Raw genomic sequence first — 26,769 nt, forward strand, 5'->3', positions numbered from 1 at the left:
ACCTGAATTTATGCTTTAGCATTCGGGAGCTACGACGTACTTACAGTGGCTACATACATACATGTTCTCAGGTTATATTGGAGGCGAAGGTTTCATTGCCTCAAAAACAGAAACAAACTTTAAAGGTGTAATATTTAATATTCCTACATTAAAATGTTGAAGCAATACAAACAATAGATTGAAAAAAAACAACAGTGTCATGTATGTTTCCTGTGTTTCTCCAGCTAAAGGGGTAAAGTAGATATTATAGCACTGACAAAAATGACAGATTGCTCGGGGTTTAAAACATTATTAGAAATATAATGGGACAATGTAAGTAGACAAATATATAACTATAAATATTTTTAGACATTTTTATGAAATATAACAAATTCTACCTTTAAAGTCTGTTTACAGTATCGAGGCCACCACACCTTCACCTCCCATACGTATGTAGACACTGTAGGTACCTTGTAGCTCCCTTAATGCAAAAGTTTAAATCTAAGTTTAACTAGATAGTTGCAGCTTTACAACCAACTGCAATGAATCTCAACAACACACATAATGCACTTCACAGTCGTACGGTGTATAGCCACCACAAGCTAAACACAAACAGCGTTATAAAGCTTCACACGAAATAATTGTATGTATGTAATTACAGAGAAAAAGTAAGTCCTCCTTAATGAACAATAGTGAAATAGGGGAGCACAACAAATCTTTACAAATATAATCTTTATAAGACTTTACATTGGTTACAGAACACTGTATTATATAACTCTTGCTCTTCAGTTCGGCGTGGACTGAATGACTGTAAGCTGGATGGAGTTTGTGTCTTCGGGTTCATCTGCAGAGTTCGTAGTGTGCTGTAATGGTTTGACAGGAATGTTAAATGTCTCCAACAGCTGAAAGCTGAAGCAGGAGAAACATGCGCCAACACACAGCGCAGCCACATCCATGACATACCAGCCTGGTCATCAGTGCCACGCTCATAACTTTATAACATCAAAGAGCTGGATGACTACCTTATTGTAGCTCTCTAATAATAAATATGACTTAAAGAGCATTGCACCTCTCAGTTTCTCTTCCTCTATACTCTGATATCTTAACTTCTTCTGATTTTTTTTCTTTTTATTTAGTTTAAACTATTCAGAGTGAAGAGCTTAATTACTATACAGCTGTAAAAGGAATTTAAAGCTGCACATTTGTGTGTTATGTCTTTTTCATTTTTTTAATCTGTGAGGAGGGTTGAAACACGCTGCTAACATTTTTTCATAATAGCTCCCCTGGCAGCAAAGTATGAAAATCAGTAATTTGCAAACTGCGTTTTAGATGTTCTCTCTTCTTCTGAGAATAAAGCATCAACAAACATTATCGAGATTTGTGATGGTGAAAATGTGTTAATTGTATGCAGCTATGTGTTGACATCACAGTGCTAAAAGGCTTGGCTCTGGTGTGAAAGACTCCAACCTCACAGTGTTGATATGTTAGAGTGCTTGTGTGTAGTTTTTTTTTGTGTGTGTGTGTATATGTGTGTGTGTTGATGGGGAGAGTTTATACTGAGGCATTAGCCATTTGTTAGACTGTATCAGATCCAATGCCAGAAAAACAAAGTCTGGCAGTTCGTGAAACCAAATAGCAGGAACTGTTCAATTGACTCCAAACATGCACCAAAGAGTTTAGAGCCTTTCAAAAAAAATGTTATCCTTCTTCTTTAATGGAACACACGTCTGCGTTAGATTTATGGCTGTGTGCATTCATAGATAAAAATGACGTGAAATACAATTCCTAATACCTAAAGTGTAGTTGCTACGTAACTGAGAGAGGTCAGGCGTTCCCTGTGAAGAGACGCGGTTCCTTCAGAGACGTCCATTCATCAAGAGCTGCCAACGTGCCAGAAGTACAAAGGACAGCATATCCTTCTCTGGCTCCGTTTCCCTTTTCGTTTGTCTTTCCTGTCTCTTTTCTTCTTTTAAAGTCTTTTCACAGTCGTATTTAACTTCTTTAAAATAGTCACAGCACAAAGGAACTCCCATATTTCTTTTTTTTTTTTTTTTTCAGAATGGCAAGTTGACTTTGTTGGCAGAGACACATCAGTAACTCTTTGACTTTTCCAATCTAATTTTCGATGCCACCCATAAATATTGCGTCCCACTATTTGTCAAGGAAGCAAACCAAATAATAGAGAAAAGAATTTCAGGAATATGAGCTTTTATTCAACTGTCAGGTGCTCTCCATCTGCATTTCATTGAGGTAAGTATAAAAGCCTGTTTAATGGGTTTCTAAGCTCATGTCGAGAAATGCCCTTCATCTACCCCAACTTGAGGCAGGTGGGGACCGGGGTGGTTCACATAAAACAGAAACAAATTCTGCTCAGAAGTTCCAAGTCTACCATAAAACATAATGTGTCATTAATGAAGTTGCCTTTTCTTACTCTTTTTGTTCATAACAATGGCAGCTGGGGAAACAGTCACAAGACCTGCTTAAACTTTACAGCCTCCGCAACCATGAATAATTTACTTTGATTGCACATATCAGGGAAAAAGAAATAAAAAGGGGAAATCTTTAAATGAAGGGTGGTGGGTTTCTTTTTTTTTTCCCAGAAAGAGCAAAGAGAATTCATAATAGGGGAAGGTGACAAGACATCAAAGAGAAATTTTACTGATAGATAAGAGAACAAAGAACAATGACTTCAAAACATTGCCAGAGTTTCCCCACTTTGCTCTTTGCAACCCTCAGTTTTCAGATTCACATAAAAGTTATTTTCACCGTTTATTTACAGTTCCTTCTCAAAGTCTGGCAGCATTAAGCAGCAGTTACATCATCTAAAAGGAAATCAATCACAGTGGGAACAAGAGGACTTTCAGCTGCTTAATGTCCTTCCATAATCACCATTATATATAGACCTATTACACTAATGATATGAATAATTAAGCTTTGCATGCATTAGCTACAAATTCCCATGTGTTCATGGAATAGTCGCCTTCTCTGTGTGTAAGATTAATTCTGTGTCTTAATGCATAAAAGAACAATAACCAGACGGTAGCACAGTGAAGTTCGGCCATGTATTTGGTCAAATATGTCATGTTAGAATCTTGGACAAATGCTGATTAGGGGTCGAGTGATTATCGGCATGGCTAATTATTAAATCTGATATTCTTCATTGTTCCACTTATTGGTATTGTTATATTTTTTTTCTGACTCCTGATAGAATAAACACTGAAAGATAAATGTTGAACAAGCAATTTTAATTAAACCCATGTAAAACATAAAAAAACAAAGGCATTTCAACAAAGTTTTGTGTCAGAGTTTGTGTATTTTTTTCCATCCATCCATTAGCTACACACACTTTTTCCTGAAGGGAGCTGGAGCGTATCCCAGCTGACACTGAGCGAGAGTCCTGGACAGATCGCTAGTTCATCTCAGGGCTGATCCTCAAATATACGGCTAAAGTAGAATCAGTTCACCTACCTTTAATGTCTTTGGACTGGGGGATGAAGATGAAAAATCACACAAATACTGGAAGAACATGCAAATTTCACACAGAAAGGCCCCAGCAGACCAGCAGGTTTGAAAACAGAAACTGCTAATCACTGCAACGCTGTGCAGATTTTCATTTTTACTGCAATAGCATATCAGTTCCACATATCGGTTGTCGGTCTCCTTAAATTACTAATAATCGATAGAAGTATCAGTCCTGGGACTAACTACTGTTGGTCAATGCCTGTTGCTGATTCCTCACAGGTACAGCTGGTCAGTCAGTGCAGCTGGTGAGTTAACTTCTAAAACATTATCCAAGTATCAAAAGCTGCCCTGAGCTGCTTTCTCTTCTTCCTGTGTTGACCTGTTCACACCCTCCTCACATTTTGCTCTCAGCAACTTTTAATCAAATAAAAAGTCACCAAATCTCACCAAAGTTTGTGAATTTTATACTGAATACACAATTATTTGTTTTGTGTGAAAAGCTAAAATAACATTTGAAATTAACTGATTCTTGCACTTTTAAATAATGACTTTAAGTCCAGTGCGACAAATGCGAAAACCAAACTTCTTAAATCTACTGCAAGACGACCATTCCATGACTATTCTTGTGTAGCGAAAGTTTGCTCGAGATCTCCACTTTGTCCAGAAAACAAAAAAAAAAATAAAAAAGCAGAGAGAAGAAAGAAAAAAGCGAAGAAAAAGAATGGTTTTTAAAGATTTCTATCTTCAGTGGGAACCAATGGGCCTGGGGCTCAGAGCCACAGACAAATGGAGAAGTTGGAAAGCATTAAGACGTGAGCAAATGCACTGCAAAGTTTGGAAACAACAAACATATAGAATATCGATAGCCTATGGTGATTTTCTTTATTACAAATGAAAACTTCTTCAGTAAAGAGTTCAGGTTTTTGTGTTACAAGTTTAAAAAAAAAAAGGGAAAAAAAGCCTCTTTATAACCAGGGTGAACTGCTTTCAAAGCTGCACTTCTCTTGCTCCCTAAAGCATCTCACGACTTGTATCAAGACGGCAGAAATTAGTTTAATGAAAGGTTCAGTGAGCTGAGTTCCGGCAGAAGTTGATCTTTAGCTCCTTTACTTTGCAGTACAGACTCAGGCTTTGTGAGCATTCAAAGACACCTCATGTGTTTTCGGAGTCTGTCTTCTCCCCCAGAAAACATTTCCTTATCTCTCATCTGTCAAGTCACATTTCTCTGTGTCGTTGCATGTCAGCGAGACCAAGCTGTGGCATGCTCAGTCCCCAGCACTTAAAAAAAAACAACTAGTGTCCATAAGAAGCAAATCGGCCATTTCCAAACTGCATGCCGCTGTTCAGACAGATTCAACTTCTGATAACTGCAACAATATTAGAGAGGAAGAGACCCACTTAGGATACACCTCCTCCTTTTAGCTTGTTTTGACTCTGTTTGATCCTCTGCTACAATGAAGGAACGGTGGATGATCACTATAGCGTCTACATGCTGGGGAAAAAACACTCCTGAAGAATAGTGCACTCAAGGGCCAGAAGATTGGTATTTTTAAGTGCACGGGAGCGTGTAAAAGTCTGGCACGCCGCCACTGATTCCCCTTTCTGCAGCACATGCCAGTACACATCAACAGCAGAGATGTACAGTGGAGTTAAAGGTGAGGAGTCAGACTTGAGGAAGTTTCAGAGCATTGAAGAGGCATTCAGCACTCGCAGTGAAACATAGAGCTGTGAGGGTGATGTCAGAAGGGCTGCTATCACCTGCCAGCCGGAGGAAAACCCACAGTAGATTTTTATTACTGATTAGAGTGCAGACGGATTCAAAAGCCGTCTCTTGTTTGTTGTTTTACAGTATCTGTGGAGAATCTGTGCTTGACAGGGCGATGAGGGTGTGAATCGTGTTTTGTATGAGTTGGATCCCGGCGTTGTTGCAAACCACAGTGACAAATCTATTTTATAATTTATGGCCGCTTTCACAGTTTGGAGAACCACTTTATGATGTGAATAGATTTTTTACATTTTTTTAAATTATTTTTTTTAAACAGACGTCCTGCAGGTGCAACATCACAGGATAAAAATCTGCCCTCTGAGCCTGCAAATCCTCTGAGATGGAAGTCACCTGACAGGAAAACTACGATTATTAAAACTGTAGATGAAGAGAGCTTTCATTTTTTTTCTATCCATAGGCGGCTACAGTAAATTGTCATCTCGCTGCGTATCTTTCTCTGATCTGTACGCCACTTTGTTTCCAAAGACTGATGAGCCATACTGGACTGATTATGAAGATAACTGTCTGAGAGTCACGCAACACCGGCATTTGTTCCCGGGGGATAATTTGTCCGGTCAGTTCAGCGAAAGAGCAGCAGTGAAAACGATTTGGAAGCTCATGAGGAAAATGTAATAATTGCTATTTGACTAGTTTGGATTGAAAATTACACAACTGAGGATGAAATCTGTCAAAGAAGAAAGGAGAGGAGGAAGAAGATGAGAAGTTAATTTGTATTTATATGATTACTGTTGTGTAAATTGCTTTCCTCTCTGGACCGGCAGCACTCTGATGTCAAGGGTTTGTGATTATTTGCAGTTCATGAGTGAGTTCAGAGTCTGACCAACATTAGAGGAGATAAACCCCAGCTGGTGTCCACATTTAGTGATAAACAGACCTCATGTCTGTCATAATTTGTTCCCAAAAAGGCAGCAACCTAATAATTCACTATGTTATCTGCATGAAAAAAAAGTGTTTAGCAGAAACTATTTAAGATAATTGTTAACTGCTGCATTTCAGGGCAACGGCACTTCTTTATAGTCTTTTAATGATTGCTAGGAACTCAATTCATGCAAGTATGAAATTACCGAAAATGTGTGTACGTGTGTGGTTGTTCTGAGGCGATACAACAGAATGAGAAGCACAGACTGGCAGAAAATTGCTGCCCTATCTTCCAGGGAGCTTTAGCGAGCCCAGAACATTTCTCAGCTGAATTTGCAGTGCTGCTGATAATGTCACGATTAAAGGCAGATAAGTTAATCCACCAAGCCTCTGATTCTTGACATTTCGTGATATGAAGCACAGGCCGCCTGAGGGGAGGATCGCGTTTGTTTAAAGCTTCAGACGAGCAAAACAGAGCTTTAGATTCTCTCGTCTCGACTTTGAAACGTCTTAATGAAGATGTCACACTTTCTTCCCTCGTCGCTGATTGCACCGAAGAAGCTAATTAGCAGCCCCAACCTGATCTCACGTTGACATTCTGCATTCAGGAGCTGATGACTGTGACTCTTATCGTGATGGAGCCTTGATTTGTTCTCCATTTTAATAAAGGTGCATCAGATAGAAGCTCTGGGAATGGAAGCGGACGCGGAAGTGTTGAGCTCACTTTGGCACAACAACAACAACAACAACGTGAGTGGCCCGCCACTATTCATTCAATCATCCAAACAACAATACAAACAAACATCCGCACACTTCATTAGCATTTCAGAAATCTGGGGCTTTATATAGAAGCGGATGATAAACAGGAAACACATTAATTGTGAATACGGTAAATAATGCAGCAAATCTTTTCTGAGATCAGCGGATTAATTTAGCCGCAGCTGAGAGGCCACCTGTTGACAAATCCTGCCGAATACGTCGGCTTGTATTTGAAAAGAAAACGTGGCTCAGAGGAAATGCATGGATACCTACTCCGTCATCGATGGTAGACTTATCTTAGGAATGTCTGCCTGTTATTAAAAACTTATAACGTAATCAGGAAAAGTCGTCATCAGTGACCAACTGCAGACATCCACGGCATTCTTTCATCCAGCGCTTCCTGTAAACAGCCAACTGCTTCCTGTGTTGAGACACATGTGGCTGTATTGCTGCCCTCTGACTGCTGCTGCTGCCTGTGTCATGTTGCCAGGTTTGGCTCTACATCCCTGGATGTAAAAAGGCAATCCTCCACTGGCTTACGCTCACGTCATGGCACACAGTCCACTGATACACTCGGAGGAAACACCATCTGTTACATTTTCATTACAGGCTTTGCTTCAAGCTAAGACAATTAAAGCTAATAGAGTGCAAATGTTTGAGCCCGTACTGCCAACTTTACAATGTCTCACACATTCTCATCCATATCCATAGCACATTTTAATGACTAGTAAATCCACAGTCGTAAATTATCCCGGGCAGCACCTGGATTCAGCACAGTCAGTTTCAGTTTTGATACTCACATTAACTGTTAATTCGAAATAACTCTGCAGGCAGTGATCTCACATAGCTTTAAAATTATTCCTGAATGTTGTATTAAATTGAATTTTGAATTACTCCTAACTACTCCTAACTACTAAGTGGGGTTGTAATGGCGCCATAATCCCCCAGTATCTCTCATTATGTACAATTGGAAAGAATTGCCCGTGCTTTCTGCCAGTGATCACTGAGCACCTCTGAGAAAATGCCGTGAACAGATTCTTTTAAAGGCACTTGGGCGAATTATCTTTCAGCTAAAAAAAGGACAGGCTTGGATAAGCATCTTTAGCCCCCGGGGGGCTTGGCCACCCCTGAGGTGAGAGGATTGCTTCACACGAAGGGAAGGCTTCAAGTGCTGCATGTAAAAATGGAAGGTGCTCTTGTTGTTGGGTCTCAAGTGGGTGGCACAGACATGTTGCCCTCTGGGACCCAGAGCCTTTGGGAGACAATGGCAGAGCTGTGTGAAGCTGGAGCTGCGGAGTCGAGGGTCACAGGGCCCCTCTTCTCAGGTCTTCATCACTAAAGTGACTGTTTAGTGACAACACATAGAAAAGGGTTGTGTGGAAGACTATGGTTAGGGGGGGTTTGTGTCTGGAGGTTGTGACCAAAGGCAGTCCATCCATCATGTGTCACTGCAGCCCTTTGGGGACTCACATCCATGGGACCAGAGTAAAATGACCCCATGTAAACAGTATTTCACCAAGACACCTATATTTGTCCACTTTATTAGTGATTTGAGTGTTTTCTTTTTTCATTAACATGCATTTAACCAACTTTTCTTCACGTACAGTAGCTCTACTGAGAGTTGTTGGACCGGATCTCCGTCCTTGTCGAGTGGAGTATGCAATGTCGTAATTGGGTGGGGTTGAATGTTTCTTTTACATATTCTGTATGCATTATGTAAAACATACAAAATTTATGGTCCTTTCCGAACAATTTCATTCCCAGGAGGAGATGCAGAAACTTGTCGCCTTGATGTTGCTCTGTGGCTAAACGCGATAAGGAAAGTTGTTGTGCTTCTAGTGCTTGCGTAGAGTTCTCACAATTCACAGCAAGAAATGCAACCTTTCCTGTTTATTGTCTGATAAACAAATGAAAAAAAAAATAAGTTGACTTATTTTATAGCCACGCAGGGTGGCAGTTTACTGGCAGCTTTTGTTCATGGAAAGAATATAATCTGTGTAACAAAATAAAACAAATGACTTCAGGGGTAGTGAAACAAACAGCGCGAGCGATGGAATCAGACAGAGCCTGATAGGTTTTTTCCTGCAGTTACTCCCAGTGTCACGGACACTAACTTCAAACGGCGCGAATGATTTAAGCCATACCTTTAGCGAGACGGGGCTGCCAGCGCCGCTGTGGGTAAAGAATAGTGCGAGGAAGAAAGGTCTATACAGCTGGCGCAGATACAAAAGCAGGAAAGCATGAACCTCATCTCACACCTTCCCTTCTTTCATCTACTTCCCCCTCATAAGCTGGTATTTTGATTCCTGGATTCCTGGCAAGCGGCCCTGTTTGCAATTCAAAGACTTTTCAACAAGAGCATCTGTTTGGGTATTATCATAAACCTGCATGCGCCCCACACCCCACACCCTTCACCTCCCCTCTCTCCTCCCTCCCTCCCTCCCTCCTTCCTTCAGCCGTGTGCACTTGCATGTTGCTGGAAAAGGGGTGGAGATGGTGTGTGATGGTGGGGTAGGGGGAGGAGGGGGGGTTTTCCGTGACCCACAGAGTCAATGATACATAAGCCACATGACCAACTAGTCTCCTTATCCAAGGCAAACAGGACTCACACTCACTCACACACACACACACATGCCGACAGACAGACCTGCAAGCTGACTTCCAGCACATTCACAGCTCCACTGAACTTGGCTCATGCTGCCGTTTCTCTGACAGAAGAAAAGAAGACACACACACACACACACACACACACCTCCGTGGGAGAGCTCAGATAAAGACGTGCCTTCAGTCTTGGAGTGGCGCTGTCACACACTGATATACAAATACGCATTTAGACAAATACACAGGCACAGTCAGTGAGCCACACACACATTCCCACAAATTGCCACACTCACTTCTAACACACACACACAGGGGAGCAAACAGTCTCTCTCTCTCTTGCTCGCTCAGCTGCTCTCCCTCTCTCACTCTGTCTCTCTCTCTCTCTCTCCCTCTCTCTCTCTCTCTCCCTCTCTCTCTCTCTCTCTCTCTCTCCCTCCCATCCACACACACACACCACTACAGTATATCAGCGAGTGACTAGCGGAGAGCCAGAGGGGAGTGCAGAAATGAATGTGAAGATCCTGACGCTGGTGATTGTGCTCTTGGTGTCTCTGCTGTGTTCTGCCAGTGCTGGTGAGTACGAGAGCGGCCAGGCTTGTCGCTGGTCGTCTCCCTCTGCTTTTCTATTTCTCTCTCTGTTTGCCTTGGGCTTGTGCAGGCAGCTGTAGTTGATCAGTTACCCAGCATGGTTAGCCTTGTGTGGGCTCTAAAAGGCAGGAATATCAGCACCTGGTTGTATACAGTACTGCACTGCAGTGGTTATACTGTCTGCTATTGTACTGCCATAGCTTTTATGGTAAACTTGACTGTAGCTCAGATTGATCCTTTTCCCTCCCTGCCTCACCTTGATGTAAGACTTGGAGATGAAATGTGAAGAGGTTTTTATTGCTGGACCTTCATGTGTTGAGCTATTCCTGAATGATAGATATGCTGCATGTATGGGTGACTGTTGTGGCTGTTATGAAATGTAAGATATGCATGGCACATGTCCTGTAAGGTGGAGTGAACCTGATTAATTTATGGCTTGATGTGTTCCATCTGACCCAAGTGCTATATTATTATTACATGACTGTGATTGTGCAGCAGGGCAACACGGCACCTATATATGAACGCGTGCCTCCTGTGGTGATGATAATGAGGACTGTAATTGTTGTACGCATCGATGAGGGGAACACAGATCCCAGATGCATGGATCGTCTCTGGGGGGGTTTGATGCCTTGTCACAGTAAAATTCCGTAAAGTGCTGCTGCGTCTCTGGAGCCATTGTTGGACTAGATATCTATTCCACTGTGGATCTAAAATGTCTATGAATTAGAGCAAAAACACTGACTTGGGACCATTGTACGGGAAAGGGCATATTCTCTCTGGTGGCTCATGGGAGTAAATGGGTTCTGAGAAATGTGGTTGGGGGGTAGTTTGGAGAGCGATGGGCAATCTGCAGATGTGATGCAGGTAACATTGTGGTGTGAAAAAACAACAGTTAGGCCTGTGTAAATGTCTAGACTAGTCTTGGGATTATCACCTACCCACCAACTACAGCTGCTGTACAAACACATAGACAGGTTGTGTTTATATTCAATACATGTGTAAGATGCTGTATAGATATTATGTTGTTGCTTACAGGCCATATATTACAAGATTTTACACAGATTAGGATAATAAAATGCTATATACTCTACATCTTGGAGGATGCAGGCCTCAGCATATATACTGAGAGATGCTTTATAGGCTATATGTTGCTAGGTGCTGTATAGACTGGTTGTAAGATGCTGTGTAGACTTTATGCTGTCCACTCTGTGTATCGATCCGTGGCCACAGCACTCACAGTTCCCATGCTTCCCAGCACATTTGTTACAGCGACATGCTATTTTTGTCTGAGGCTCTCAGCACATGAGTAAATGGGAAGCAATTATCTAGCATCATGGTCAGTGTCGTTTTTCACGCCCTGCGTGTGGCTAAGCATGTTCCACGCCTGAGAGCCCACCGTGCTACACCAGCGACGGTGAAAACAAGGCTGCTGTGCCTCGGGCTTTCACGGGAGCTTATCCCCCTCAACGTTCAAGTCATGCCGCTTATGTGCCTCTCTGTTCCCTGGCTGCTACTGTAGTATCAGAGCTCCATTGACAGGGACGAAGGGAGAGAAATGGAGTGAAAGAGAGGAAGGGATGCAAGTGTGTTGCGGCGTTGATGGGTGTGGGGAGGGATGCTAGCTGGAGTGTGTCTGCGTAGCACAAGCCTCTGCTACAGTATGCGCTGTCGCGGGAAGGTGTCGGAAGAGGCTCTGCATGTAGGCAGTGGGTGTGAAGCCTTTCATCTTGAGACAAACGCTTTTCCAGTTCAGTGGGCTTTCTCTCTCTCTCAGGCATCTGTGTGTGTACATGTGTGTCTGAGGAAGAAGATATTCACAGAAAGCATGTGTGTGTGTGTGTGTGTGTGCAAGTGTGTGTGTGTGTGTGCAGGAAGCTATGAATATAGAGCTGAATCTGACTGACACAGGGTGGGGAAGTGTGAGCCTTGGTTGTATTTACGGGTGCAGATGCATATTAGCAAGAACTCCTCGCGCAACAGGCAATTCACCTCAACAACCTAATGCTGCTCACAATATTCATTCAGCACACTAAAAGAGCCGCTGTGGCCTTCTCCATGTAATATTAGCATCCTTTAGCAGCACACTTCAATTACCCATCCTTGAAAAGCACTCTGGCTCAAGAGTGGACTCCAGCTTTAGACATGTGGTATCCATAATTCATCCAGAGACCGATCACTCTTCCTCCCTCTGTGTAACTCTTCAGACGGGGATATAAACAGTTCTTATTCTCAGAACATTCTTGTGTCTGTCACAGCCTCTTAGAAGGTATCAAAGCTTCGTTCCTCTCCGCCATGGAAACACCCTGCCAATCCTCACTAAGGGACGCGCACGGAAAAAAAAAACAAAAAAAAAACAATAGCAGCTGGCTCAGACGCATACACTCACCCACGCACACATACACACAGGTGCAACTGTGCAGCCGGGGTTGAACAGGTGAGACTGTGGTGAGCGCGAGTGGGGCACGAGGCCCAGATCAGAGCCATTATCTGGCAGAGAAATCGTCTGCTTTGGGAAGGGGGCGATTTTATGAGAGCTGTCAGCAGTGCTATTATTCCATATTAAACTTTGATGTATTGTTGGGGCTGGCTGCTCTGTGGCACCAGCATGCATACATACTGTACTCCTGCCAGCCTCTCTTAGATGCTCAACCAAGTGTTACGGGTCAAAGTAGAGCCAAAAAAAGGAGGGCATCAGTACCTGCAGCCATTCATTAAGGCACAGAGATGCATAAAAGCCGCCTAGTTAGGTATGATTATTTTGTTAAACAACATCGATAGATGTAAACCAACCGTAACCAGGAAGCTTTAAATCATAATCTCTCTCCCCCCCTTCTAATGTAAAGAAGGTGTTTGTGCCTGTGGACGTGATTATGGCGGCTGCGGAGAAAAGAAAAGGAGCTAAACTTTTCCAGATGTCCAGGGATAACATAATAAGAGTGGGCAAACCGTTGTGTCAAAGGGGGAGCAGTAGAAAGGTTATTACGGGATTACGGAGAATCACAGAGCCTTTTTTTTTTTTTGAGACACAGGAGCTTGTGAGGACCAGCTGGGTTTATATCAGACACTCACATACACACCCACAGGGTCAGAACAAATCCGTTTCATAAGGAACCTGGAATTCCTCTTGATGCAGCATTACGAGGAAATAGAGCCAGCGACCTGCAGCATCGGTGTAGTTTGTCCACTGCAGACGCAAACACACACACAGACACTAAACAGTCTAGAGAGTTGAGTTTGGAATCTGAGTAAAGAATGATTTGTTTTCCCGCTTGTTGATTTTGTCCCCTGTTTATCCTCTGTTGGCTTACATACTTGAACCAGAGCTATGTTTTTATGACATTATACATTCATGTTGGTTTGGTTTGGAGAGGCTGTTTGACAGCGTATGATGTACAATGATATACATTTCTCTTCTGTCAGATATTTTGTCATATTATTTATACTGTGGTGGCCAGATCTTTCATATTTCTGGATATATATTGTTCTACATTCACGTCATGTGCTTTAGACTGTAAGTAAGAGCAGCCAAGAGGTAATTACATCAGGAGCTTCTGACAGCGACAACATTTTTTTAAACAAAAAAAGAACTGCAGAAGTAAAATCTAAACTTTAATCAACAATAAAACTGATGTAATTAATGCAGCTAACTTCAAAGAAGCATCTGTTTAGATCTAGACTTACTTGTTAACAACATCTGCAAATCCACAGTTGGGCATTACATAAATGCAGCATTGGACCATTGTGGTCCAGAGCTGCAATTAATTAGTTGTAAACTATTAAATCAATTATTAGCTATTTTGGTAATTATTCAGTTTGAGTAATTCCTGAAAAACACAGTGGTTTGAATATTTTCAAGACATCTGAAGATGTCATCTTGGGCTTTGGGAAACACTGATTGACATTCTTCTCAATATTTTTCATTTTTTGGATACTTTATAGACCAAACAACAAGTTGATGAATTGAGATAATGATCGGCAGAATAAATGAAAACAATCATTATTTGCAGCCCCATTGGGGTCAGCGTTCCAAAACAATAATCAGGACTTGAAGGGGATGCTATTTTTTCACTGACATGATGAAGTACAAAAACAGACATTGCAGTGAAGTTATTTTTCTCAGTCAAACTGTATTATTATCATGATATAAAGTTATACAGGCCGCAATATGAAATTTTATCCAGATCACCCAACCCTGCTAGGGTTCATAATATGCAACTCGGGGCTGCTGGAGGCGTCAGTGAGGAGATTTTTTAAAAGACTCTCTGTGATAAACCACTTCACATCTGTATAATATCACCCGACATGAGCTTGGTGAATGGCACTCACAAATAATTGCTCTGGATCGGGAGTTGAGGAAGAGATTTAGTGAAAAATCATAACTCATTTGGTAGGGATATAAGGCTAACCTTTGGGCTAACACTCCCCAGAGAGCTCAGCTGTTGAAGACTTTGGCATATGTGACTGCTGTGCTGCTATAATGTAATTCAGAACCCTTTGAATGAATAAATCTACTCACTTAGATCTTCCCTTGAGAGCAAATCCAGCAAAGGGAGAGAAAAAAAAATGTAAAAAACGCAAAGGGGGAGAAAAAGGCGGTTCAAGGAACAGAAAAATAAAAGAGCGGACAGGAAAAGAGGCTATTTGTGATCTGAGCGTTTGTGTGAGCTTTCATTGGTGAAGGAAGTCACAGCTACATCTAAAAACTCCCAGCTGGCGATTGAGTCCATCTTTACAGATTTCACATGTGGAATAATAGTGACACTACTTGTCTGTACAGGAGATGTCTATTCAGCTACATGTGCTTCCTTACGTGTATGTCAACTGCAGTCCAGACCTCCCTCTGAGTTTTGAGGGCACAACCCTTTAGGTGTGGGTGAGGGGTAGTGGGGCTGTGGAGGAGGGTCCTGTGTTAACCAGACCTCATGTGATCACCAGACCCTATCCTCAGGCCCGGGGCGCTCCTTACAACTTAATTAGAGCCAGATATTTTTTGAAAAACTGCTCTGTTTTCCACCAGTGTTCAATATTAAAGTGATTTATGACTCTCTTTTTGAACATTAAGTGTTACATTTATAGCGGTTGTACGGGCAGATCAGATTTCCGATCACGATCTGAGCGGACATTTTTATTAACGGGCTGCTAGACCACAGAATAAATATTGTGGCCTTTAGGAATGCAGGTGCTTTAATTACTTTCATACTCAATTTGTAGCAGCCCATAATGGGAAAATATGACTTCTGTATATTGCTTTAGAGATGTCATTTGTGGTAGAAATATATACTTCAGCGGCTCAGAAGGTCTGGAGAAGCAGAAGTGAAATACTTAGGAGAATCGAATAAATATGGTTTAGGGTATTGTCGCCATTAACGTCAAGCCTCTACAGGCGCCATCATGGATCAGTGAGATTTCATATATGGCTGAAAGTGCTGCACAGCTGGCTGTTGTTAGGCTGTTCCAAGTCAGACAAGGGATTTCAATGCTGTGAAGATGGCAGTGTGGATTGGGGCGATGGAAGTGTAGCGGGACTTAGTAGATTTTGGGTTCATTTAGTGACGCCCCCACTGGGATCTGCCTAAACTCAGAGCCTGAGGCAACAGGATGTGCATGTCTCCGTTATTCTCAGAGAATTATAGGATGTTGTGGTGCACCTCATGTGGTTTCAAACTGTCATGTACCTTATGTTCTTGCCTTAAATTAAATGCTCGAAAATGGGAAACGTACAATCTCCTCCATCTTCCACACAACTGGGTCCCTTCTGTGACAACACAGAAATCATTCATTTATGAAATCATGCATTATTCATCACAATCGCTCCGTCTTTGATCACAAATGTTATTTTCCCTGGGAGACTATTTCACACGTGCACTTAAATGCTGGTCAATCGAATGATCTGCCACTGACTAATAGCATGGATCTCCCCACATACTGTTTCCTGGACCTGGACAGGCCCCCTTGCTGTGTCCCTCTGTCTCGTTCAGTGAGGAGGAGAGGCCGCCCTGCACTCAGAGCCTCTGAACATGAGCAGATGTTTGTCAAAATAGAAGAGTAAAACAATATATGGAATTCATAAACATGCATCCACATCAGGCAAACAGTTTATCCTAACAGCTGATGGAAACCTTGTGGACACCAAGGGCCCATAAACACTGAACTTTAGTTCACCTGCAGCACTGTGCAGCTGAACCTGTCAGTAAAAATCCTCACAATTTTTATTTCTTCACTAAATGTGCATGACGAAACTGCTTGTAAATTTTCATTGCATTGACTTTAGCCACAGGTGCTTTGTTTCTGTGCACCACATGCTCCGTATGTATCATAACACAGCTATGTTTCAGGAGACACCTTTCAGCAGATGTACATAGAAGTGATGCAAGTTAAATTAAAACAGCAAAGAATACCTCCACCTCAGCTATACCTCAATTTATCTAAACCTTTAATTGAATAAAATACCCTATTATTAATATTTTATGTATTTTATTCTATGAGCTACGGTATATTTGAAATCTCTGTAGCACCAGTTTTACCTGATAAAGAGCTTGTTACAGGCAAGTGCTGTGCAATAAATCAGTGTATTGTGTTGATTTTTTTGAAAGGATTTTGTGTTTTGTATTGAAACAATGGATCAAAGTTTATTGCACTAAACATCATTTGGACATTTTATGCATGATTTGCCGTATGTCTACACAAATCAGTCACTGGAGGCAATATGCCTTGTGGTGCTAATCCATCCGGTTGAGCTTTAAGTTTCTGAGCTATTGTTTTGTGATCCTTAGCTTGGTTAGGAGGTAAAACCATCTGATCCAGTGTTGGTGCTGTTTTCCTTTAATAGTACTGCATATCCTATGGGGAGAAGCGATGGTCTCCTCGGGCTTTAAAAGCTGCAATGAACCCTGCGCAGTGATGTTTCTCTCCCTCTTTTTGTTTCTCTCATTCTCCCACATCTCAAATGGGAGAAGGCACGCAGGTTCACAGCATGAGGGGGGGGAGTGATGACACAGGAGAGGGAGGGGCTGTGTTTCACATCTGATTAGTGTGCCCATGGAAACGGATGGTTGGAGGATCCCTTTGCCCTTGACATGCAATCTCTGGAGATTAGGGCAACGGTTGGTATCCTTACCTACCTACTGTACCTGCCATGCGCACAGATTTACCCCGCTGCTGACAACGGAAACAGCCGCACCAGCATCTCTCCTGCTCCTGCCCTCAGCCGGTTTGGCACACCTAGTGGAAAGTTGCAAAGAGAGATCTCCCCTCTGAGTTATTTCATGTTTGCTTCTCGAACTGCTCATGTTCAATAAGTCCCAACCTGCAGTAACCTTGTAGCCACAAATTCACCTCTTCAACTAGAGTGGGATTGTGAATAAACCAACAGGCAGTCAAGTGGTGCGGGGAGTCAGTGGCTTCATTAGCTGGCTCAATGCTGCTGCCGGCCCTTTGAACTCACAGCGCTCTGATCATGGCAGAGTACGCAGTCTCACACCTCATCATTTCATACACTCTCTAATTCAGGAGCATATATAGCACCACACTTCACAGGCGGCTGACTCACTCAAAGGGACATCTGCAGAAAGCCAGAAGCCAGAGGGCTGCACGGTTTGTTTTTAATTAGTTCTGAACCTTCAGTGAGAGTGGGGGGTAAGTTTCAGAGTGGGATGGACGAGGGGTTAAGTTTAAAAGCAGCAGTAATGGGAGCAACTTTTCATGCACTTTGGTTTCCTCACTGGAGTTTGTATAGACAAAGCCAGCCTTCAGCTCAGCCACAAGCCGAGCATTATCACAGTGCAACAATGCTGCATATCAAACAGTCACCGACAGAAATAAAAGAAAGTGCTCATGACCACAACACTCCCCCCCTCCTCCGCCCCCCCCTGAGAGGGACACTCAGAGGCCAAGTGCGATGGCCCACAGAGAAGCTTAAAAACATCACGGACACAGTCAGAGGGCTGATTATGGATTCTGACTCTGTGCAGCGAGATTTGTAAAATGAGAACCTGGTCGAATTCAGCTGACAATGTCATTCTTTTTGTTCCAAACTGAGCGCCTTTCATGGTGGCTGCCATGGTAACGTGGTCTGAAAGTCGGCAAGCAATTGGTACCAGTTTCTGCCAAGGCCCAGACTTACTGGTATGCTTGCAATAAGCAGCATCTCCGACACTAAACGTTGGATTGTGAGAGGGACGGCCTCCTTCGTTAGGCACCGTTCCATATGTGCAGGATGAATGTGTGAGGAGGCTGTCAGGCTGCTAGCAAATCCATTGTACAATGCTGTAGCAGCGCCGGGGCTTATTCTAGGTTAAAAGAATGTTTGGCTTGTATCTGGCACAATTAACACATTTCATCCTTGGCTTAATAACCCTGATCCCCTAATGTGCTTATGCAGTGGGAGCATCTCTGCCCATGACATGTCTCTGTCTGGCTGTGTGGGTTAGTATGTCTGTGGTAATGGCATGCTATGCAGGGATTCATTAGCTAAAGCGACTCCTATCCTTTTAGTGAATGAAGGAGGGAGGCACACGATGGAGACAGCAGGCCTGCTCCTCCAACGTCATGGTAATAACCATGGCTACACACACCAGGGTATTTATTCTTCCTCTCTTGCACTAACACAAATATTATTCTGTTTCCCATAGGGATTGCACATACACATAATAAGCTACAACTATCTTACATGTAGGCACAAATAATGGCATTTCCTTGACATCCCTATGCTTATCTAGAAAATACCATAATAGTAGTTTTTGTAGTAAAATCCCAAATCTACTAATAAACTCGGAGAATCTGTGAAGGAATAAGAAACACTTTAATATTGCGAGTGTTAAGGACAAATTTATATCACTGGTAATTGTGAAAAGAGGACAAGACCTTTAACTGTGTCTCTTATTTCATCAAATTATGAAATTATGTTGAAAACAGAGAGAAAATTTCAGCATTGATAGAAACAAGACAAAGCTGGCGGTTCACTGAGGCTGTATTTTGACACAGCGGTGCTTTGGGCAAAATCCTACCGTCAGCATTCTCACATGCTCACAATGACAACGCTAACTTGCTGATATTCAGCAGGTATAATGTTCACCATGTTCATTATCTCACTTTACCCAGTCAGCGTTCTAACATTCACTAATTAGCCCTTAAAGACCCCCCTAATGAATCAAGTTTTTTTTATCCTGTTAACATGCTCATATGATGTTTTTATATGCAAGAGGACACATCATGAGTGAAATAAGTAGTTGATATCATGGCTGAGCATTTCCACTACAGTGCACCAATAACAGTTTCAAAAGCACTAATTTAGACTTCTGGGGTTTTATATGTAACAAACCGAAGTAGTCGATCATGTTAACTTGCAGGGTGGGGCTTTCTGTATCAGTATTCTTCCTCAGAATCAGTTCCAGTTTGAACACGTATGGCTGAATTAGTCAAATATTAAATCTTGCCACTGTGTCATTCAGGGTAGGTTTACAGCTTCAGTTCCAGAAGAGTTGAAAGTGAGCTGGTGTGCTCTAGCTGCCATGAATGACGAGGGATGATTTTAACGCAGGACGGGATTATTTTTATGGAAAACCCTTCTAAATATGTACATTTGGCACACAGAGATGTATGTTAGATGTACCGTAGAGGTACTTTAACATGATATGCAGTTGAGACTGATGGAAATGTCATTAATTTTGCAGTTACTTGGCTGTAATTTAAAGTATTTGACCTAATAAAGGATGCTACATATAAAGTTACTACAAGGGGCAACCTTAAAGTAGTTTTCTAGGCATTTACGGGTACAATAACTCATGAAAATACAGCCATAGTTGTTGACATGTTTCATTCTGGCCCAAATTTGTGGACCAACTGACAATGCCATTGCTGCTGGTGTGCCTCAAAAAATCAATTTTTCAAGCTTTTGTCACTTCAGAGGTTTTCGATGCCCTGCGTCAAAGTAGAATCTAATGGTGCCGCAGACCCATTCACCCAGCTCTTTGTTTACACCTCAAGACACATCCGTACAAACTGCAGTGAGCAAGACGCAGAGGTGTCAATAAGTGGTGTGGGGACAGGAAAAAAACAAAACAAAAAAAAAAAAACAAGAGAGGAGAGATTAAATTTGAAAAGCTCAACCAACTGTGAAAATGCATCTATGAGACTGCACACAATTGATTCATAATCAGTGTGACTGTGAGTGATGAGCAAGACGAGTAAACAAACAGATAAGAGGACAGCAAATCAATTTGCGGTGACAAAGAAAATTAAACAAGGCTAGGATTAAATTTTCGTGGCCATTCTTCACTGTGCATGTTTACATTTGATGCAACAGTTTCTGATCAACACGGCCCTGCGTACTTGTTGCTGTACTTAGACTCACAGGCTGCTAGAGTTTATCTCTAACGTCCTAGTGGCAGAAAAGGCATTATGCTGTGGCTGCATTTACAAGTGCAGACATTTGTTATGTGGTCGTTTTGGCAGTCGATACACACAAATCAGCTTTACAACTATTAATAAGCAGCGCTGGCCCATTTGCCATGCTGCGTTCCTGCATTGACACAGCGTTTTGATATATACATAGTTTGCTCTTGCCAACCATGAGGGCAGCTGATGAACTTGGCATTAAACCAGAGGACAGCCATTTCTCTTGTCTCCTCTGACTGGATGGACAAGTACAGGAAGATGTATATCTCTCCAGGCTCTGCTGATGGACTGCTGCAGAATCAACAGGGATAAACTGTCAGCATTACGCTTCCCGCTGGGCCATAATAAGACAGAGAGCCGGCCATTTGAAAAAGACAACATAACAGATATCACCTTAGGAGGTGGTGAAACTGGGGCGGGGATATAGGGAGCAGCCAAGCAACTATTTATCATTAGTCTGGAGCTTGGCCAGGTTGTGACACCGTCAACTATTCTTCTCCTGACCATTTCTATCACTCCTCCCATCCCTACACAAGCAGTGGTAGCAGCAATACCAAGGCATTCCTGAAATTCCTCCTTTATGAAACTTTAATTAGGGAATTACCATGCGAGGGAAGAAGTGTTGGGATTTAGCAGAAAGAGGGCAAAACTGGGGCTCCAAGGTCATCAGAAGTAGAGATAAGACGCTTACTAGTATGAGACATATATTATCCTGCTGTTTTACTGTTTTACCAGCTGAACATGAAGATGGGAATCTCCCAGGGGAAAGGATGAAATGTGATACTATAGAGACTGGATCCAATTTCAGAGCAATAAGATAGCTGAGATATCTTTGTTTATGGAGATGAAATGTGCATTATCCAATGATAAATCTGCCATGGAAACAATCAAAAGATCTTATCCAGGAGCAACAGATGCTGCCACATTCAATCTGTACATATTCCACCACAGATGGGTAGAGAGACAAAGCTAGCTGTTGATGTATGTCGTATCTGTCACAGTGAGATGCTTTCCCTACAGGCTGAAAGAGTTAATCTATACTGCCAGTGTTATCACTGGGGCCCGGCTTATTTTTAGCAGCTTTCATTACACTTTTCTATCCTGTAGCCAGATTGGATGGGTTGAGATTTGTCAGGAGAATCACGAGATGTTCTCCCTTCAAGCCCTAGTGCCAAGTGGTGGCTGACAGCTTGCCATGGCAGGAGACATCTAAATTGTCTCATTATGGACCAGCGTTATGACAGGCTGAGCCACCCAGAGAGAAACGGCAGATGAGTTGTGTGAGCCGAGGTACAATTACTTTACCCTCTTGCACTGCAGTGTGTGTATATGTGTGCGTTTGCAGCACTTGTTAAACTGACCTATCGCTCAAGCATCAGCTGCAGTTGGGCGTTGTGTAGCACTGTATTTACTGCAGTTATCACTGTGAGACTTATAAAGTGTCAGTAAGCTTTAACCACATTGCTTGCCGAGTTAAGATTGGAGGGTTGCAGCCAACAATTTATTCAGCTTTCAGTCTCGCTCACTTCATTGAGCCATCAGGCGGGTGTGCAGAGGCCCAAAAGTAGGATAAGATTGTTGATTTAACCCCGATAAACTCATATCTGTGTATCAAAGTTGGACATTTAGAATTTTTTATCAATGAAAATAATCTCTTCCTGTCTTAAAATGGTCAAGATGTAACTCTACACTGCAACTTCCTTAAGATTGTGCAGATCTATGAAGTTCCCACATTTCTCTGCATCCACTCATCTCCTTTCACTGCAGCTCAGCACATCAGCTCACTTACAACTCTGCTCAAATATTGAAAACTACTCTACTCAATGGCAAGCTGTAATACTGGAATAAACCAGCCATACATGCTTAAACCCACTCTGAAGAAGAATAACGATACAGAAAGCTTCACCCTACAAACTGCCAGGATCGGTTCCTTTGACTTGTTACGTTTAAAACTCCAGAAGTCTGAATTCCTTTTTTGGGCTCTGTTTTCAGTCAGCATATATATAAAATAATAATAATAATATTGACATATTAACAAAGTTTAAAAAAAGAAAGATTTTTACTGGATGGGTCTTCAACTTCTACCACAAGCTATTTTTTCATACAATATGCACAAAAATAGCGTGTTCAAGGAGATTACAAGTAAAAGTGTGTAACATTATTCCCCTTTCCTAAACAGTTAGTGTCAGAATTTAATTGTGATCATTCAAATGAGCTGAAACAGCTTATGCCCATCAGATGAAACATGTCTAACAATCTAGTTCATTCCAAGCACTGACACATTAATTAGTTTAGACTACATACTTGTGTTTCTGTGTGTTCTGCATCTAAATGCTGAGGGTGTTTCATGGGGCAACAGAGGAGAAACAGGACCTCCCTATAATACTGCTGTTAGCCTCAAAATCTACTCAAACACAGAGAGTATTAACATTCAAGCCCCTGGATTTGAAAGAAATGAGCTGAATGCCTTCAGAATGTGTGAAGGTCCCTCACTCACTGTGTAACTGGAACAATAACAAAAGGATAATGCGCAGATTAGTGCTCCTAGGGGCAAAGATGTGCTTTAGATGCGGAAATATGCAACCAAGATTTTCCCTGCTGCAAATGAATTAGCCCACTGTTAGCCCACAAATATACTGTGTAATGTGCTTGCGGAAGAAGATTAGCGTGGAAATGGAACTTGAGATGTCTGGCGTTTCAGGGGATATACACTGAAAACATTCAACAAGCTGTCTAGCTCAGTCACGCAGTTCACCATTATTTAAACCTGAAAGCTAGAAACCCTTCTCAGTTGCCTCCTTTTCAATGGAGGTTGTTCTTTTAAAAATGTCTTCATGAAAAAAAGCTGAAGGCCATTAATTTAAAAAGGCTGCAGAGAGACGTTGGCTTTCTTCAAATGGTGTTTTGAATTCTGCTCTTGAAGAAAGTTGCCCTCTATTCAAACAAACTGATCTTAGCTATTAGAGAGAACTTGAGGGTTTTGAATGCAGCAGACAGTCTTTAAAGTTTCAGTCGGGCGACATCTTTAGGGTCGCAGCTTTGCCTTATTCACATAATAGCATTTAATATCACAGCTCTGCCACAACTAAACACACTAAATCATGAAACGAATCTTAAGGAAGCATTAAACCAGCATCATCATGGCTCTTCTAAGCTGCTCAACTGCTGTCCTCAGTAGACTTTCTGCTTTTACAAGCCTCTGCAGTCGACTGGGTGACTTATCTTAAGCTGTGTCCTCACCCGAGCTCTTGTAAAGCAAAGGAAGGTCATTCCCTGGGGAATTCTAAAAATGGTGCCAGTTTCTGTGGGGAGAGGAGACAGGAATGTCATGACCTCACGTGAATAATGTCAATCAGCTGTTTGATGGGTGATACCCCAAAGAAAGGAGAAAAGTCGTTAGTTTGGCTCTGAGGGAGTCTTGTAAGCAGAGGGGGTTCCTGAATGTAGTATTTTAGTGAAGCAAGAAAGGTGAGCTGTCTTTGTAAAGTTGAAAAAATTCCCCCAGTGATGTCTTCAGGGTTCGTTGGCTTGAAGTTGGGACTATATTGCAGCCTAAATTTATGAACTGGAGGTGTGGAGACTGAAAGAGGTGGTTATTTTGGCAGCAGAAAGCATCTAATGCGGCTTATGAGGAATGTTTTTGGAGTCTGTGTGTCACAATATCTTGGCTTCTGAAACTTCAATTTAGATTTTTGAAATCTGTCTCTTGTAAGTACTCCAGACTTTACAGACGTAAACTAATAAATCAATAGAATATACCTTTAAGCTCATGTACACCGCTACAGATGTTATATATATGATATGTGGTCATTGTGCTGTTGCAAGTCCTCAGATTTGAGACTTCAGAATTGGTGCAGTGTGAAAGATCACCCATGTTAAATATCCTATTACAAGTAAAGATATGCTGCAAAACATTCGAGAAAACATCTCCATGAAGAGGTCTGTCAGTTTGCGATAGGTCGAAAGGTCAGAGAGTCACTCGGGGTGGACCAAACCATTTGGAAAAGAGGGGCTTAAGGGGATCAGGCCACACTTATTGAGAGATGACTGAAAACATCTGGGATCACTCTCAAACACACACACATTCACACACTCTCTGCGAGGCACCCTCCTATTAAACTCATCGCTAAGCTTGGATCAAACAGTGCGACAGGATGCACCTCCACCAGGTTTGGAGCTGTGTGGTGTTTGGAGAGCGAGGGAGAGTGACGGAGACATGAGACACGAGGGTTTGGGTTTCTCTATTCCACCAGGGCTGCCTGTATCTGCTGGGCTTTGCGTTGTCCAACACTGACTTGATGAACTACAATGCTGGGTGGGCTTAGACAGGCCCACACACACTTATCTATACATGTCTCTTGTTTCCTCATCCATTACCAGTGTGATCCCTCTTTGGATCTTGCTACATGTTTTCTTTAAGCACTTGATGGACTTGGCTCATAATCAAAATGTGATATCCAGGGTGAGAAAAGATAGCGAAACACCGTCTCCTGAAGATTCCACGTTTTTTAGGTGTCTAATCAGCCTCTTCTCTGTGTGTCTTCCAGGTCCCATGGCCTCCACAGAGCATGGCAGAGAGCTGGAAGAGGCGGCTACGGTGAGAAAAATGGTCCAGCAAAACCCTGCGAGGGGCGGTCAGACCCACAGACCAGCCGGCTGGAAGAGAAGACGCCCTCGGCCCCGTCTTTCCCACAAGGGGCCCATGCCGTTCTAGAGCAAGGTGAGCTTCTCGCAGTCAGGGGGTGAAAAGACCCTCATTGAGCTTTGTTGACAAAATGTGCCAACAAACTTGTAGTAAAGTAGTCAGCGTCATGCAGCAAAAGGTTTCTACCCTTCGAGGATTCCAGTGAAATGAATGTCTGTCTCTGCTGTGTTTGCCCATTGGACCAAATTCTTATCAAGTCAGAGCTGCACATTTCTCAAGAGAAAATGAGCAAAAGCACCTCCCGATATATTAAATCATTACTGCTGACTGGTGAGGAAACATAACTTCATAGAGGAGTTTCTGAGAGAAATATAGTGTTGGGTCCTAAAATACTTTGTTGGCAGAATCTGTTCGGACTTTTTTGATGACGAGTGGGAAACTTTCATTCTTACAGGAACACTAGAAATTCTGGTAATAACAATTGTGGCCAGACTAAACTCCAACACAAGGATGTTATTGTTGGCACTAAAAAAGGGTTAGGGATTACTGAACTTAGCCTACCAGCTTGCATGCCTTCCCAACACTACAAAAGTTCTTTTCAAGACTACGTCATTTATTTCCTCAGACAGTAGACAGTTATACTTAGAAACCTAACCTTTGAGTCAATTCAGCTGGGATAAATCTTTACTCTCCACCTGATTAAGTCAATTAAAACTTTTTTTCCAAAGATAATACCTTGTAGAGTTGGATGTCTTGGCTGGCATTGGTTTTCTTCTGAGGGAATGTTTAACTTGCTGTCAAGCAAAACAAGACTTTATGTGAAAACGCTTTCATCCAGATTCAGAGATAATATTTTACTTATCACCTTTTCACAGTTTGATTTTCTATTCCAAACCAAAACAAATTCTCTGCATTTCAATAAAAACAGATAAAGCTTCATTGAGAAACTAAAATATACTACAGCCAATTAAATAACATGATCAAATTTAGAGAATACACAGATTTAAACTCCCTAATGTGAGCGTGTCACTGCCAATAGAAGGTAGCAGCAGAACATCCACATGTCTCTTCCAGACGCTGTAGGAGACAGGGAAACCCAACAAGACACAATATCCCTGCAGGAGGTGCCGACCATACAACACTGACCTGCAAAGGTCCACCATAAATTAAATCTGTAGCAAGAGGAGGCTGCAGCCACAGAGTGTCAGGGCATGGTTAATCAGTTTTAAGGAAAAGGGATCAAAGCTACTGAAGTTTGGAAGCTCAATTCTCTAAATCGGCCGGACAGCTTTTACAATGTAGAGTGAATTATGGTCGATTATTGTTTATTGTATGTTTCTGGACTGGGTTAGACCTCTTTTAAACGCCTTCCTGCTTTGAATACGAGGCTCTTGAGACTCACAACAAAGGTGAAAACAATGAGCAAGGACCAAGCCAAGGGAGTCTGCACTTGAAGGACAACATGGGTCTTACAACTTGGCTCACTCTGCCAATAAAATGTGAGAATCCTCTCTGCAAGTTGAGTGGTCAGAGCTTATATTCAGTGCCAGAATAATAAGGGGAGCTTCAGGAAGTTGTGAAGCTCTATAAAAGTGAACGGCTCACTGAGTCACAATGCTGTCTCCGCAAACACCACTTAAACCGCAACACGCTGAAGATTTCCCTTTTCTGTTCACTTCCCTCTCTGGCTCCCCTC

This window comes from Stegastes partitus, unplaced genomic scaffold (assembly GCF_000690725.1).
Source record: "Stegastes partitus isolate 25-593 unplaced genomic scaffold, Stegastes_partitus-1.0.2 Scaffold2, whole genome shotgun sequence".
Lineage (NCBI taxonomy): Eukaryota > Metazoa > Chordata > Actinopteri > Pomacentridae > Stegastes > Stegastes partitus.